The sequence below is a fragment of the Lactuca saligna genome, chromosome 7 (assembly GCF_052625555.1).
Source record: "Lactuca saligna cultivar CGN05327 chromosome 7, ASM5262555v1, whole genome shotgun sequence".
Classification (NCBI taxonomy): Eukaryota; Viridiplantae; Streptophyta; class Magnoliopsida; order Asterales; family Asteraceae; genus Lactuca; species Lactuca saligna.
Window position 1 is genome coordinate 163621082 of NC_136423.1, and position 17507 is coordinate 163638588.

The window sequence follows — 17507 nt, forward strand, 5'->3', positions numbered from 1 at the left end:
CGACAATTTCGATCATACTAAATACTTTTTGTGACATTATCCCCACAAACATACTCATAATATGCCAAAATTTGAATCTTTTATTTCAAACTATCTATACCCGTATTTTGCATATAGATCTTCACAATAATATTGGATATTGGTCAATAATATGGATATTGGACAGAGAATTCAATGAATATTTAGTTAAATGACTATCAAGATGAGGTAAATGATACTCATTTTTAATGTAAATTAATAAAATTAAAAAATAAATGTTTGTAGTATGCATTTAATTGGTACAGCTAGCCTGGTTCCTTTTTAATCGATTTGGCTGTTATAATAATAATAATAATAATAATAATAATAATAATAATAGTAAAATGCTCGCCTGCAACTGCAAGGGAAGTTTGGATGTTGGAGATGAGAAAGAAAGTGCAAAAGAAGTAAAGAACCAGCCATTCAGCCAAAGGTGCCAATCATGCAAATGGCGATTATTATTATAGATATTTAAAACTGACAACCATGCAATTTCCGATTATTTAATAGCTAAATATGAAATTGCGCAAATGCGATTACATTCCTATTGATCAGTCGTCAAGAGGAACTAACTCGACCTTGATCTCACCAACGGTAACTTCCTCGCACCCTGCCTTTGGCACCAATGTCACCAAAATAAGCTCATCGTCCTCAGCCTGAATGTCCTCCAAAAGCTCAGTTAACCCGAACCTTGCACCACTCGTCATTAACATGTCGTCACCAGGGCCATGTGGCACCTGTGCGAAACTACCTGCAAACTCACTCTCATCTGCAGAGCTTGCCCTAACATCATCCTGATCATTCACAAACACATCAAACTTGACAAACTTTCCACCATTATACTTGACGTCTTTAATCAACAACAGCTCAACTGCTTTCTCCTTCTCCTCTTCGCTTCGGTTGGTAGCTGGCCTCTTCACCAGGACCTTGGTGATTTTGTCCAGCTTCAATGGGAACTTCGTGTCCTCCACTTGTTTTACAGTTCCCACCGATTTCAACGCGATCTTGGATTTCAAAGTACGTGGAGTAGGTCGATTCTTGAGCCATGGGAGTGGGGAAAATTCGTAAGCGTATCTTAGCTTATCATTACGGACACAATCTTTGTTGTAGACACGAACAAGTTCTTCGTTTTCATCATAAAACACGTACGATGCGTTAAGCCAGTCCTCATCTTTAGGTTCCTTGTTTCTTCTGTCCAAACCCTTCCATTCCACCCACATTCGATCGACATTAGCATGATGGACATAGAACAAAGGGTCGTACCCAGCTGAGTAGAAATTCCCCATGTCCTCGTTGTTAATTGTTCTTGAGTTACCCACCCATATATGGACAGCGGTATGACAACCAGCTTCGATTGACCCAATAGACTTGTCACCTCTAGGTATGGGATCATTCCCAGCGACATACCTGCCACCAAAGAAGCTTCGTGTGTCATGGGCGTTACGGATCATCTGACTATTCATTTGAGTAAGATTGATGTTTATCTGTTTAGCAGAAGGAGCGCCACTATCTTCACCTTTGTAGTCGAGGTCGACAATTGCTGGAGCGAAATGGCTGGTGTTGCGGAAAGCGTCAAAGGCAGGGTTTTGTAACTTTTCTTGTCTGTTGTTTCCATCTTCGAAGAATGCCGGAAGAGTCATTCCGGCAGGATTGTCCCAGTTCCAGTAAGGTATAGCGAAAGTGGGATCGTTTATTAACTTCCCGAGGATTCTCTCGTAGAAATACAAGTACCAACGGTGGAAAGGAAAGAAGAGCCATGAGTTGTGAATCTGAATAATCTTATCAGAGTCACCAGTCGCGATTTGAGTGTATCCGCCGTTACAGTAAGCGCAATGAATTTTAGCTTGTGAAACGAAGCTATGTGGGTGGTCGTCTGGTAGAGCTCTCATGGCTTTGAGTGCTGCTTTGTACTTTTCAATGTAGTCTTCGGGGGCTTTATGTGCCGCTCTTCTAATCCGGAGACTTTTGTCATTAGGGAACACAAAATCTTTAACCTTTTTTGACAAATTAGGTGGACAACATGCATTGGTTCTTATGGCGTTCTTTAGGTCTAAACCATCGGTTGAGGCACGGCATGAGGAGATGTCAGGGGCTGTGATTGGTCTGCCAAACGCTGTCGGAATGGAGGTTAAGTTGACGGTGGTGCAAAGGCCGCCGAGGCCAAGGAGCAAGTTCCTCCGGTCCACATTAAGTGTGTCGAGAGATGTTTTGGGGAGAATAAGTTTTTGGGTTTCTGGGACTACGAGTAACTTCTCATTGTCTTCTGGTGCGACATTGCATGAGACTTTTAAACGGTGGGTTTGTTTCGGGTAACTGTTGGAGCGGCGATTGGAGGGGGAAGTTGGTAGTGTTCTGGTGGTGATGGAAGTGAAGGTTGCAAGAGATTGGAAAGAAGACATTGTTTTTGGGTGCTTTACTCACTTCATCGAGCTATCTATTTATAGACATGCTTCGTCTACCTACCATCAATAATCTCCACGTGTTTATATTATTTTTAGTAATTAGTAATGTATATTGTTTGTGTTTGTTGAAATACCTCGTTTCTATACATTTAAAAATAACTTCTTTTATTTTCTACACAAATCTATGGATTTTTTTTGGGGTATATATGATTCTTATTTATGAATACTTACTAGGCGAATGTATGTCATTGGTTCATTTTTGTTAAATATAATAATAATATTGTTTTCGTATAATAAGTTAATATAATATATTTGATTATTTTGAATTATAGTATATATATTAAAATTACATAATTTCAATCATTTAAATAGCCTTTATCGTAGGTTACTCATTAATGAAAATAAAAAATAATATATGATTTAACGTTATTCATTAATGAAAATAAAAAATAATATATGAAAATAAAAAATAATATATGATTTATCGTAGGTTACTCATTAATGAAAATAAAAAATAATATATGATTTAACGTTATTCATAGTTATTGTTATTGTTAATTATATTTTTTTAAAAATTTATATCCTTAATGTTTTAATTTCTATCATTATAATTATTTAAAACATAAAACATTGTTTTTTGTTTTGAAAACAACAATATAATCATTTATATGAAATTATTTTTAACTATTAGTATTCTAAGTTATTTTAAACAGTTATTTGAAAACTATTAATGATTATAAAAATATATTTAGCAAATATTTTAGTTAAATTAAGATTACAATTCAGTTTTTGCATTTAGCACTATAATTTATCACTTTTAACTGTTTAAAAAATATTTTTTCGGTTTTTAAGTAGAACTGAAATTCATATATAAGTTGACAATATAATTTTATATTTAAATTAACAATTTAAGTATTTTATTCAAACTGTTCAAAAGTTGTAGCTTTAAACTGATAATGATTTACATATAACAACATATTAAATTTAATATGTTAAAAGTTAAAGGCATAACTTTATAAGTAAAAAAAATATTATTTTAATACTGAAATTTACTTTATTTATGATTACACTTTAGATTTGACATTTATTTAACCTTATTAACCAACTTATAATCATTTTTAGAAAGATATTATAATTTATCACTTTTAACTATTCACAAAATATTCTTTAGGATGTTTAAGTTGAACTAAAATTTGTATTTAACTTGACTCTGAAATGTTATATTTAAATTAACAATTTAAGTATTTTATCAAAAATATTGGAAAGTTGTAACTTTTAAAATGACATAAATTCTCAAACAAATTTTTCATTTTCAAAACACATTAAATTCTCATTTCGCAATCTGAAAAACACAAGTATCTAAAATGTCAATCATTTCACAATGTAAATCAAAATCTCAAAATCATAGAAACATCTCCCGCCAATGTGTACAATCATGCCGGTGTCCTGCCGCGATCCTAGGAACTACCTAAAACACATAACACGGTAAGCATAAAGCTTAATGAGTTCCCCAAAATACCACTCACATCACATCAGCCACACGAGGCTATAACTCAATAAGATCCTCCGGTCAATGTGTCTCAGTGAGACTCTTCGGTCCCACAACTCAGTTGGACCCACTGGTCCCTCATCTCAGCAACTAAATATAATACACAATATACATATCACAAAACAAATAGCAGGATATCTCTAAACACAGCACATACACATAAGACCCTCTGGCCACACATAAGTTACCACTAAAGGTAAGTATAGTGAGAAAACTCACCTTGTAAGCTAACAAGTGAAAATCTAGTACTCGGAAATCTCGAACTCTACCTACTGGTCTAGCCTCCGCCTGACACATAATAATTATCCCTAATTAATATTAGCCCTCAAGAAGCTAGACTAATCCTTCTACACTTACAGAAGGGTGAAAAGACCATTTTACCCCTCCATAGGCTTAATAGTCCACAATTTGACCAAACCCTAAAAGTCAATGACAGGGAGCACGTTGCGCGTACACGATCTCCACGCTACACGTTCTCGGCTACCATGCAGGCATTGGGGATGTGCGACCCCTACGCCGCGCATATTGGATTTACGCCCAGCGTACACTCCAGTATCCTCATTCTCACTCATTTGGTCTTAAACGGTTAAGGCCTTGGCTTATCTTGTAGATCCCGACTCTCTAATAAATCCTAACCAATAAAGTCAGTGACTTTAAGGCTTTGTATGGCTGAAAAGGTCACTAACCTCAAAATATACACTCTTTTGTCTCAAGGGAGCTCATAACTCATGCATAGAGTGATTTCAACGTCCAAGATTGGATTTTTATGACATTACACTACTTATATGCTCAAAAGGGGTTGGTCCTAGTCTCTGGAGTTCAAGATCTCATCAAGTCTCCACCTTTTGGGGACAAAACCCTAAAATACTTAAATAACATGATCATAACGAAGGAAAGGCAAAGTCTAAAGCTTTATACCTCAATAAGAAGCTTCCCACTCAGATTTGCTCGGATCTAGAAGCTTGGACTCCAACTCCTTCTTCTTTAAGACCTTCTATTCTCTTCAAAACCACACAAACACTCTCAAGGATCAATCACACACACACAAGCTCTAGAACGTTGGTTAAGGCATTCTTAGGGTTTTCTCTCTGGTAATGGTGGCTAGAAGTGAGGCCATCAGATCCCTTATATAGGGGACTCACCCTAAATTAGTGTTTTCTCTCTAGGCCTAGTACGCCTAGCATACTCACGGGTATGCCCAGCATACTAGGTGGTCTCCATGTCACATGCACGCTGATGAGTACGCCAAGCGTACACCTTAGGTACGCCTCATGTACTTGTTCTTCACTCTTTTTATAATATGGAACAAAATCGACAATAGCTCAATCGATCAAGGTTCTCAAAATATACCTGGACTCAGGATGTTGCAATTCTCCCCCACTAGAATCAAACTTCGCCCTCGAAGTCATTCTCCTCAAATAGCTTCGGATGCTGCTCCCGCATCTCGAACTCTGGCTCCCAAGTCATCTCGGACCCTTTCCGATGTTGCCACAGAACCTAAACCAGGGGCACCTCTTTATTCCTCAAAACCTTCACCTTTCGATCCATAATCGCGATCGGTATCTCAATATAATTCAGGCTCGCATCTACCTGAATGTTCTCTAATGGTACAACTGTCGTTTCATCGGCTACACACTTCCTCAACTGGGACACGTGAAAAGTATCATGGATTTAGATCAACTCCGCAGGTAGCTCTAAACGGTATGCTACCTTACCCACTCTAGCGGTTACCCTGAAGGGACCGATGTATCGGGGCCCCAGATTGCCCCTCTTTTTGAACCGTATCACCCCTTTCCACGAGGATACCCTCATGAGAATGAAATCCCCAACCTGGAACTTAAGCTCGGATCGTCGCTTGTCCGCATAACTTTTCTGGCGACTGTGAGCCGTCAGTAAACTCTGTCTGACCTGTTGAATCTGCTTAATCATCTTGAGCACTATCTCAGTGCCACCTATCACTCGCTGCCCTACCTCTCCCCAACAGATGGGGGTCTGATACCTCCTCCCATAAAGAAGCTCAAAAGGAGGCATGCCGATACTAGAATGGTGGCTGTTGCTGTAAGAAAACTTAGCCAGGGTAGGTATGTGTCCAAACTTCCACTGAAGTCCATAACACATGCTCGAAGAATGTCCTTGAGTGTCTGAATCGTCCGCTCACTCTATCCGTCTGTCTATAGGTGTTAGGTTGTGCTAAAATGCAATCGTGTACCCATATCCTCATGGAACTTCTTCAGAACCTGGAAGTAAAATGCACATCCCGATATGACACAATAGATGTCGGCACCCCATGCCGAGCTACTACCTCTCTCACATATATCTCTGCAAGCTTCTCTGCAGAAGAGCTCTCACTAATAGCAAGAAAGTGAGAGCTCCTCGTCAACCGGTCCACAATCACCCAAATCGCGTCGACACCCCACGCGGTTCTCAGCAACTTGGTGATAAAATCCATGGAAATTTGTTCCCATTTCCACTGGGGAACCTCCAGTGGCTACAACTTTCCATGAGGACGTTGGTGTTAGGCCTTAACCCGGTGACAGGTCAAGCACCTCTCGACTACCCAAGCAACATCCCTCTTCATACAGGGCCACCAATAATCTCTCTTTAGGTCCAAATATATCTTAGTGGCCCCAGGATGGATCGAGAATCTCGATCTATGCGCCTCCTCCAGCAGTGTATGTCGAGCTTCGCCCGTATAGGGCACCTAAATCCTCCCTTGAAAGGTCATAATCCCTCGGTTGTCCGTCACAAACTCGGACACTTGCCCAATCACCCGCTCCCTCTTGCGGTTATCTGGTCTCACGGCCTCTGCATGGGCCTCTCGAATGATATCTAAGACTGGAGTCATCACCGTTATCCTCAAACACATGTCTCGGATCGGGGTACCCTCTGCTCTACGGCTCAGGGCGTCGACTACCACATTAGCCTTGTCCGGATGATACAGGATCTCATAGTCATAATCTTTCACTACATCCAATCATCTCGTATGTCTCATGTTAAGGTTGGGCTGATCCATAAGATACTTCAACCTCTTGTGGTGCGTGTATATGGTACACCGAACCCCATATAGATAGTGACACGAGATCTTGAGACAACCACCACTGCCCCTACTCTAGATCGTGGGTGTGATATCTCGTCTCATGAGGCTTCAACTGCCTCGATGGGTACGCTATCATGTGCCCTCTCTACATCACTACCACACCCATACCCGAAATAGATGCATCACAATAAACCACAAAATCCTCCATTCCCTCCGGAAGGGCCAACACGGGAGCCTCGCACAATCTCTGGAGAAGGGTCTCAAATGAGGTATTCTGCTCGGGAACTTAAGTGAACGCAACGCCCTTCTGGGTCTAACTGGTGAAAGGGACAACTGTCTTGAAGAAATCTCTGATAAATCGCCGATAGTATCTGGCCAGCCCCAGAAAACTCCTGATCTCGGTGGGGGATCTCGGCACCTCCTACCTCATAACTGCCTCAATCTTGGCCGGATCGACCAAAATACCATTCTGATTAACGAGGTGTCCCAGGAACTAGACCTCTCATAACTAGAATTACACTTGGACAATTTGGCATAGAGCCTCTCCGATCTCAATACACCCATAATCTCCCTCAAGTGCTCCTCATGTTCCTCCTTGTATCATAAATACACCAAAATATCATCAATGAACACGATCACCGATCGATCCAACATGGACCTACACACCCGGTTCATGAGGTCCATGAACGCTGCTGGTGCATTGGTGAGCCCGAAAGGCATCACCACGAACTCATAGTGCCCATAACATGTCCTGAAGGTCGTCTTCTGGACATCCTCCTAGCGGACTCTCATCTAACGATACCCAGACCTCAGATCGATCTTGGAAAACCAAGACGCCCCCTGCAACTAATCGAACAAATCATCGATCCTCGGAAGTGGGTAACGGTTCTTGACCGTCAACTTGTTCAACTCGTGGTAATCAATGCACATCCGGTGTGAACCATCCTTTTTCTTGACAAAAAGGATCGGGGCTCCCCATGGCGAGCTACTCGGCTTGATAAACCCTTTCCCCAGCAGCTCCTGGAGCTGTGATGATAACTCATGCATCTCCGGAGGTGTAAGGTGATAAGGTGCCTTGGCAATAGGCGCCGCTCCCATCACCAAATCGATCCGAAACTCTACCTGCCTCTTGGGAGGCACTCCCGGCAACTCCTCGAGAAAAACATTTGGAAACTCGCATACTATCGGAACCTCAGAGATAGAACTTGATCTCTCTATAGTAGCCCGCGTATCCATCACATACACCAAAAACCGCATACAACCCTGCTGTAGACTCCGTCTCACTCTGGCGGCCGAACAAAATGCCGACTCAGATCGGGTACCCTTGCCATATACTGTAAGCACTCCCTCACTAGGGTCTCGTATCATCACCAGCTAACGCTCACAGTCGATCACAGCTCCAAATCGACTCAACTAGTCTATGCCCATGATGACACAGACATCCCTCATCACGGTCGATACCAGATCTATCGGAAACTCAACTTCGAAAATCTCAAGCTGTGACATCCCCATTTTCACGGCCAGAAAAGACTGATTTTTTTTATGCTTTATAAAAATCAGAGTACCACTTTTAATAAAAATGTTGCGGAATTTGTTCCCAGAAAAACATGATAAATACATTATCAAGGCATTTCCAAAGAAAAGTATTTTTATTCATTTTAAAACATTTAGGATGTCATCGTCAATACAGAAACATAAGCATAAATATAACTTACATTCATTATCACTAGTGATTTATATCTCCTTAATCTCTCGGTGTAATATGACTTCATATCAACACCTGTGATATAAATAAACTATGTGGGTCATGTTAGGAAACCTGGTGAGTACATTGGGTTTTCAACCCACAATAATATAATTATTATGTTTAATCATCAAACAATTAACCCAATTACTCATCCCCATTATCTTCTTTACTCTTAAGGATTTATCCTAAGAATTATCTATTCCTCGTTCATTTTTTTTCCTAAGGATTATCCTAAGGAATAGGCACGAAATCCATTGTTGCTAGGGTTTTCTCAATGAGCACTAAATCCATATCTACCAAGGTTTGCTCAACAGGCGCTAACTCCATAGTCGTCGGGGTTTATCTGTGAAATCCCCATTTTCACGGCCAAAAAAGACCGATTTGTTTATGCTTTGTTTTATAAAATCAGAGTAATCGTTTGAAGAAAATTGTTGCGGAATTTGTCCCCAAAATAAAGAAATATGATAAAAATTTATCAAAGCATTTATTAAAGAAAATTATTTTCATTATATAATAAAATCTTGGGATGTCATGTTCCGATACAGACACATAAGCATAAACAGAACTTACATTTATTATCACTAATGATTTACATCTCCTTTATTCTCTCAGTGAAATATGTCTTCGTATTGATACCTGTGATATAAAGAAAACTGAGTGGGTCAGGCTTGGGAGCCTGGTGAGCATGTAGGGTTTTCAACCCACAATAATATAATTACTATATTCAACCATCAAACAATCAACTCAATTACCCATCCCTATTATCTTCTTTATTTCTTAGGTTTTTACCCTTGGAATTCAACTACCCATCATTCATTCATTCCTAAGGATTGACCTAAGGAATTAGCACAAACTTCCATTGCTACATAAGGCGCATCTTCCAACATTATCCTTTAAGTGCCTCTGCCAGGATTACGTCATACACTATGAGGCGCGACTGCCAGGTTTATGACATTATCTTTTAGGCGCATCTGCCGACATTATCCTATAAGCGCATCTGCCAGGATTATCCTATAAGCGCATCTGCCAGGATTACGACATTCACTACTTGGTGCATCTACCGATATTATTCTTAAACGTATCTGCTAGTATTATGATATTCTCTAATTGGTGCATCTGCCAATATCATTCTTAATCATCTTTCATACCTCATCGTTTTATCACGTACCAACTATCTCATCAACCCATGTTCTACCCAACATATTTGTAGATATAAAATACATATACAGTTTAACTCATTTAAAAACTATGTAAAACATCCATCCCACACTTATCTCAAATAAACAACAATATATAAACACACAGCATGTATTTTATAACAAATACTTCATATTTATGTGTTAAAATAAGGTAACTACACACTCACCCAAACATATACTTAATACAGTCAAACAATACTTGTATTATACCCGTGTTTATGAAAGGGACTATACACCCACACATATAAACAACTTTATATTATACACATAACACGTATTTTATACTAAATACTTAATAATTATGCGTTAGAAGAAAGTAACCACACACTCACCTGATTAGAAGATGATCGGGCAGCACTACGGCTTGCAGACGTAGTGTTTCTCCATAGATCTGGAAGATCTTCACAAAAACCGGCTCCTCGCGGGCAGCGCTTCGGCTCGGGAATAATGCTCTTCGGGATCCTCGGGGCTTCGGAATATTACTGGGGCTTCGGGGTATGATTGGCATGCAAATCGAGGCAAAACTTAGAGAGAGGGAAGAGTTTGAACAAGAGAAAATGGCTGAATTCGAGTTCTATTTATAGGCTGAGGGTCTGGGATTACGCGGGGCGTAATCTCAAGTTACGCGGGGCGTACTCGGGTTACGCGGGGCGTACTTTGACATCACTGCGTGCGTCGACTGGTGGCACTCGAGTATCGGTCAGACAAGTTGCATCCAACCGAGTACGCTGGGCGTACTCAAATTACGCGGGGCGTAATTAACTCGTCGAACTTCTAAATTGCGTAACTTTCGCATACGAGCTCCGTTTTTGGCGTTCTTTTTATGCACATTCACGGTTTAACGAACTCTACAAAATTCATTTAGATCATTAAGGCTAAATATCGCTCTAACGTAAATTCACTTTTTACGTCATTCAGCGTCATGCCGGTTCTGTCGCGAAACTTCGACAAGTCATAACTTCTTCGTTATAACTCGGATTTCAACGTTCTTTATATGTACGGAAACCTTGTAACATATAATATAACTTAGTTAGGATTAATCATTCTAAATAATTTTTCATCAAAAATTCATTTTTTTTATGCCTATCGTCTCTAAATTGACTAGCCCTAATCTACGAGCGTTACAATTATCTCCCCCTTAGGATGATTACGTCCCGGAATCATCAATGAAATAGGACTTGCATAATGATTCCACACGTAATCTCTTCATCCTAGTTAATAACCGTAACCTCTATGTTTCCTTGATATAGTATTTAACTCTATGGCTTTCTTGACCGCAGACGATGCCCAATCTTGCATCTGCTTATCGTACTAAGCTGTACTTTCAATCATAACTTCCTAGTTACAAAATAAGTCCTTATTATGGACTCCTTCTTCTTCTCAGGATAAATACTTTCATTTATCTATTGTAACAAACCGATGGGTCGTGCTCTACTGACCTCTCATCGCACGATGCAACGCTTAGACTCGGTCTTTAATAAAGTTAAATTCCATAATGGAATATACCTTCCTTCATATTCTAATGTGATATAATCACATTTCAGCATGTAGCATTTCTACCTGCAAACTTCTTTTAACAACGAGAGAGACACTATCAATCACATTAACTTCAAGCTTCTGACTTAAGTCAGATGTTACATCTAACTTGGTCCTCTAGACCACATAACATACTCCTTGTAGTCGAAATCAAATTTAAATATGACCACTAGGGTCAGAACAAGAACCATCTTACTAGTCATTACCGAAACAATGGTAATGACATACCCGAATAAAATGGAATCAATCACCAGCTTATTGGTAACCTTGTGACTTTCCCTGATCCAAGTGCGAGTCCTGTGCTTCCGGTAGTATATGCATCTACTACCTTTCACACCTACTCATACTCATCCCAAGTATTGTCCCGCAGTTGACCAAGTCACCATACAAGAAAATCACAAAACAGTTTAACACATACGAATGTGTCCAAGTAATCATAAACAATTTCCCTAGACTCTACTAGGACTTCTTCATTGCTCAATCTTCAATGATCAACTCTACTTCAACTTGATTAGTGATGAAAATATCAGACGATGAGACAACTTCAAGAATTTCACCAATCGTTCCATCATCCTGCCAATCGAAGGTGTACTTTAGACGTACCGTACTCCTCTAAACGTACTTTTATTTCATAAGACATACTCTAAAGGAAAGATACCACTCTTATGATATCTTCTGATAGGTGTCATCCACTATCATAAACCTTATTCATTTCCTCCATTTACTCAATTTCTCTACAAGTCTTCACCATGACCCCTTGTACACCCAAGCAGACATTCGGTGTACCAATCGAGAATTTTAAGATAAGAAAGCTTTAATTACGATAAACATATAAATCTCCTTATCACCCCGAAACGTTTACATGCTAGTTCTAATATCGTAGCCATACGCTTAGAATCCTAAACACGTAAGGTCTCCAGATCCGGTCGGCAACAGACCATAGATCCGAACAAATAATAGCATCAATATAGCCATTACACAACATTTAGCACATAAAAGCATTTTTGGCATCATTCCTAAAATAAACTAGTGCTTGTGTCAATTTAGGCGTACTCCCTAACATATTTTAGACACACTCCTCAAAATCATTACTTAGCATTCTAAGTTTAAGTCTAGAAATTTCCTACAAATTCCTAGTTCGCTTAAACTAATGCTCTGATACCAACTGTGACATCCCCATTTTCACGGCCAGAAAAGACCGATTTTTTTATGCTTTGTTTTATAAAATCAGAGTAATCGTTTGAAGAAAATTGTTGCGGAATTTGTCCCCAAAATAAAGAAATATGATAAAAATTTATCAAAGCATTTCTTAAAGAAAAGTATTTTCATTATATAATAAAATCTTGGGATGTCATGTTCCGATACAGACACATAAGCATAAACAGAACTTACATGTATTTTATAACAAATACTTCATATTTATGTGTTAAAAGAAGGTAACTACACACTCACCCAAACATATACTTAATATAGTCAAACAATACTTGTATTATACCCGTGTTTATGAAAGGGACTATACACCCACACATATAAACAACTTTATATTATACACATAACACGTATTTTATACTAAATACTTAATAATTATGCGTTAGAAGAAAGTAACCACACACTCACCTGATTAGAAGATGATCGGGCAGCACTACGGCTTGCAGAAGTAGTGTTTCTTCGTAGATCTAGAAGATCTTCACAAAAACTGGCTCCTCGCGAGCAGCGCTTCGGCTCGGGAATAACGCTCTTCGGGATCCTCGGGGCTTCGGAATATTACCGGGGCTTCGGGGTATGATTGGCACGCAAATCGAGGCAAAACTTAGAGAGAGGGAAGAGTTTGAACAAGAGAAAATGGCTGAATTCAAATTCTATTTATAGGCTGAGGGTCTGGGTTTACGCAGGGCGTAATCTCAAGTTACGCGGGGCGTACTCGGGTTACGCGGGGAGTACTTTGACGTCACTGCGTGCGTCGACTGGTGGCACTCGAGTATCGGTCAGACAAGTTGCATCCGACTGAGTACGCTGGGCGTACTCAAATTACGCGGGGCGTAATTGACTCGTCGAACTTCTAAATTGCGTAACTTTCGCATACGAGCTCCGTTTTTGGCGTTCTTTTTATGCACACTCACGGTTTAAAGAACTCTACAACTTTCATTTATATCACTAAGGCTAAATATCGCTCTAACATAAATTCACTTTTTATGTCATTCAGCGTCATGTCGGTTCTGTCGCGAAACTTCGACAAGTCATAACTTCTTCGTTATAACTCGGATTTCGGCGTTCTTTATATGTACGGAAACCTTGTAACATATATTATAACTTAGTTAGGATTAATCATTCTAAATAATATTTCATCAAAAATTCATTTTTTTTGATGCCTATCGTCTCTAAATTGACTAGCCCTAATCTACGGGCGTTACATTATCTCGTTATTGATAGTATCGTTTTCGAGAGTCCACTCACAATACATGCCAATGGGTTTTTAGAGTACACCGGTGAACACATCGTTCACAATACCTACAGGTTGCGAGCCTGCTAGTGTTCCACTGGACTGTCTAGAATAGTTCGTGGTTGTCATCTATACTCTGCTAGATGACGGGGCCAGCATTTGGGAACAAGGCTTCTCACATCGTCCACCTCTCACCCTTACCTCATGGTCTATATCACCTCTCAATGCATTATCCAACTCATATTTCATCTACCCATGCTTTACCCAACATATTATGTAGATATAAATACATATACAGTTTAAATCATATACAACTTGTTTAAAATCGTTCATCCAACATAGATAGCAAGTATACAGATAATATGCACACATAGCATGTAGTTTATATAAAATAATTCATATCTATGTGTAAGATGAAAGTAACTATGCACTCACTTGAAAAGGTGGTGACTCGACACTCGGACAGCACTTCGTTACTCTTAACACAATTTTCCTTTGACAAAACCTAGTATCATTACCATTAGAGTTTAGTCTAATATTCACTGAGACTAATTAATAGTCTTTTTATTATTACTATTATATAATGACGAAACAATATTTCTCAACCACTATATATAGACAGGGGCCAGACATAAAACACCAGAGGGCACAACCATTTTGGCGTATAACACTTCTGAAGTCCAACAACCCTATACGACCCTTTAAACCAGATTCTCCGTACCGCGAATGGTTGAAAAGATATTATAATGACACTTATATAACTTATAATAATAGCCCAAATACTTATTATAAGGTCCTAATAACGTTACTATATTTAAATAAAAGGTATATTAAAAATAGCGTATGCGTAGCTCACTTACAACGAGTTTTTCTCGAAAACCGGGCTTCGCCGAAGCAGAGTTTCTGAGCCGAAAGCTCTTCTTCTCGGAGCTTTCCGATGCTCTGGGACTTGCTTCTAACACCTTCGAGGTGCTAGGGAAAAACCTTGAAGGTTTGGGGGTATTTGGGAGAAGGTGTTCGTTCCCTAGATGAACGCAGTGCGTTCGTTGCCATGTGTGACCATCTCTTTCCAAGCCGTGGGGAAGAAGGTGTGGTCCAAATAGCGCCATGTGTCACTCGCAGATTACCCCAAAAACTAATTATCTTCTAAAATCCGTAACTTTCGCATATGAGCTCCGTTTTTGACGTTCTTTATATCCACGTGTAAACGGAAAAATGATCTACAACTTTCATTTAGACTCAATCGGCTAATTTGGAATTTATTTTTAAAGTTATATTTTTAACAGACCGGGACAAGAAAAGTTCGTTAAAAATTCATAACTTCTTCATCTGACGTCTATTTTCGTCTGTCTTTTTACCATTGTGCTACTAATAATGAGATCTTCAATTCTAAGTTAGGTTGCATCAACCAAAAACCACTCGATATAAAATTCGAATTTTGGGTTGTGCACTACTAAGCCAAATCTTAGAAAAATCATAACTTCCTCATACGAAGTCAAACTTGGGCGTTCTTTTGATGCACGCTCTCGGTTTAACGTATACTACAACTTCCTTTTAGATCATTAAGGCCAAAAACTTCTCTATCATAAATTCACTATTTACGTTTCCCGATGTCGTGTCGGTTTTGTCATAAAACTTCGACGAGCCATAACTTTTTCGTTATAACTCGCATTTCGGCGTTCTTTATATCTACGGAACCCTTGTAACATATACTATAACTTGGTTAAGATTAATCCTTATAAATAATCTTCCATAAAAAACTCATTTTTGATGCTCATTGTTTCTGAATGGACTAACCTGAAACGGTGGGCGTTACACAAGCACACATCCACGAATCACATCAGTCGCAAATACCACATGCTCATCAGCTATGGAGACTCTCATAGGTAGACTCAACGCCTATTGTCGGATACTGATGCGATGACTAAAAGCTAATGATACAAAGGATCGACTGCACCCGAGTCAAATAACACCAAGGCATGCACAGAACTCACAAGAAAAGTACCTATACACATTCACATTATAAGCACAAAATATATCAAAAGAATATAATAAGAAAATGTACCAGCCACAACATCAGGTGTTGAGCGGACCTCCTCCGCTGTCAGCTGAAAGGTTCTCCCACGAACCCTCGGTGTCTCGGCCTTCGCTGGCCGGCTCTCAGTACCACACACATAAGTAAGTGCAGATCCCTGAGCTAATCCCTGTACGAGCTGAGGGCACTTGGCCTTTCGGTGGCCGATCTGGTTGCAATGAAAGCAAATCGAGAACCCCTTGGGGCAATCCTTCGCCATGTGCCCCTCATTGCCACATTTGTAGCAAATCCCTAAATGGCATGAACCCTCATAACTCTTTCCGCACTTGTCACAAGTGCGGCCCTTTCGGCCCCTAGCTCTGGTATCAGCGGGCTTAGCTCGTTTCGTCGCTGGCTGCGATAGCACTGGTCTCTGGTCCCTACCCCAAGACTCCTCCTCCTCCTCCCTGGTCTGCAACTCAAGCTTAATCTCCCTCCACCTAGCATTAGCCTGTAGATTGGCCAATATCCTGTACGACGAGTTCACCATGAACTCTCGTGTATCCCTCCTCAGTATGCTCAAATATCGGCTCACACGTGCCTGCTCAGTGGACATGTGTTTAGGGAAAAACATCGCCCTCTCATGGAACATCCTCGAAATCTCAGTCACTAACTCTGTCTTCTGCTTGAGAGATAGAAAATCCTACGCCAAACGTTCCCACTCCACCAGGCAAACATACTCGTCTTGAAACATCTGAACAAACCTCTCCCATGTCACTGCAGCATGATCTGTAGCAGTAAATCTAGTTGTCACAAACTTTCACCAGTCCTTCGCTCCCAAGCGAAGACCGAACTCTCAAGTGGTCGGGGCATGAACACGTGTAAAAACACCCCTCGATATCAGAGATCCACCTCATTATAGCGATCGGATCCTGTGTCCCATCAAACTCTGGTGGCTTCGTGTTACTAAACTCCCAGAACAACAGCGAATCACCCCCTTGGGGCCTAGCAGCGGCGACAGCTACAGTGGCCGCGACAGCAGCAACCTCAGTGATAGCAGCGTATCGCTCATCGAACGTCTATATCCAGGTGGTCTTGATAGACCCAAACATCTCTGGAATATCTGCTCGGATAGCTGCAGCCACCTCCTCGTGGATCATCCTCCGTATCACCTCATCACTACTCCCACTGCCTCCAGGGTTGTAGCGTGTACCTACCATGATGTCTCTGAAACACAACACAAAATCACCAGAGACTCACTCGAGCATACTCACACTCGATCACCCGCCCCTACTTGTTCCTTAGTATCCTAAGGATTCTTACTTGGACCACTCACTGATCCGGTGCTTCCAGTAGTATGGGCCCAATACTACCTTCCACACAGCATCAATGTTCACCCCAAGTCCTTCTCCTTGGGTCATAATTACAAGTACTTTATGCCTCACAAGCTACTCTCACAATAGTCCTCTCATTGGTTCGCTCCTGCTAAATACTCATACTGAAAGCAAATCACTGATAGCAGAAATCCCTAGGCTAAGGCATCACAAATCATGCCACCCTAGTCC

The 17507-nt window shown here is 40.2% G+C and overlaps 1 pseudogene; it reads right to left on the bottom strand.

The window, feature by feature from the left end:
- Positions 1-438: 438 nt before the first annotated feature.
- Positions 439-2418, bottom strand: LOC145003887 (polyphenol oxidase I, chloroplastic pseudogene; annotated as a pseudogene).
- Between the last annotated feature and the right edge of the window lie 15089 nt (positions 2419-17507).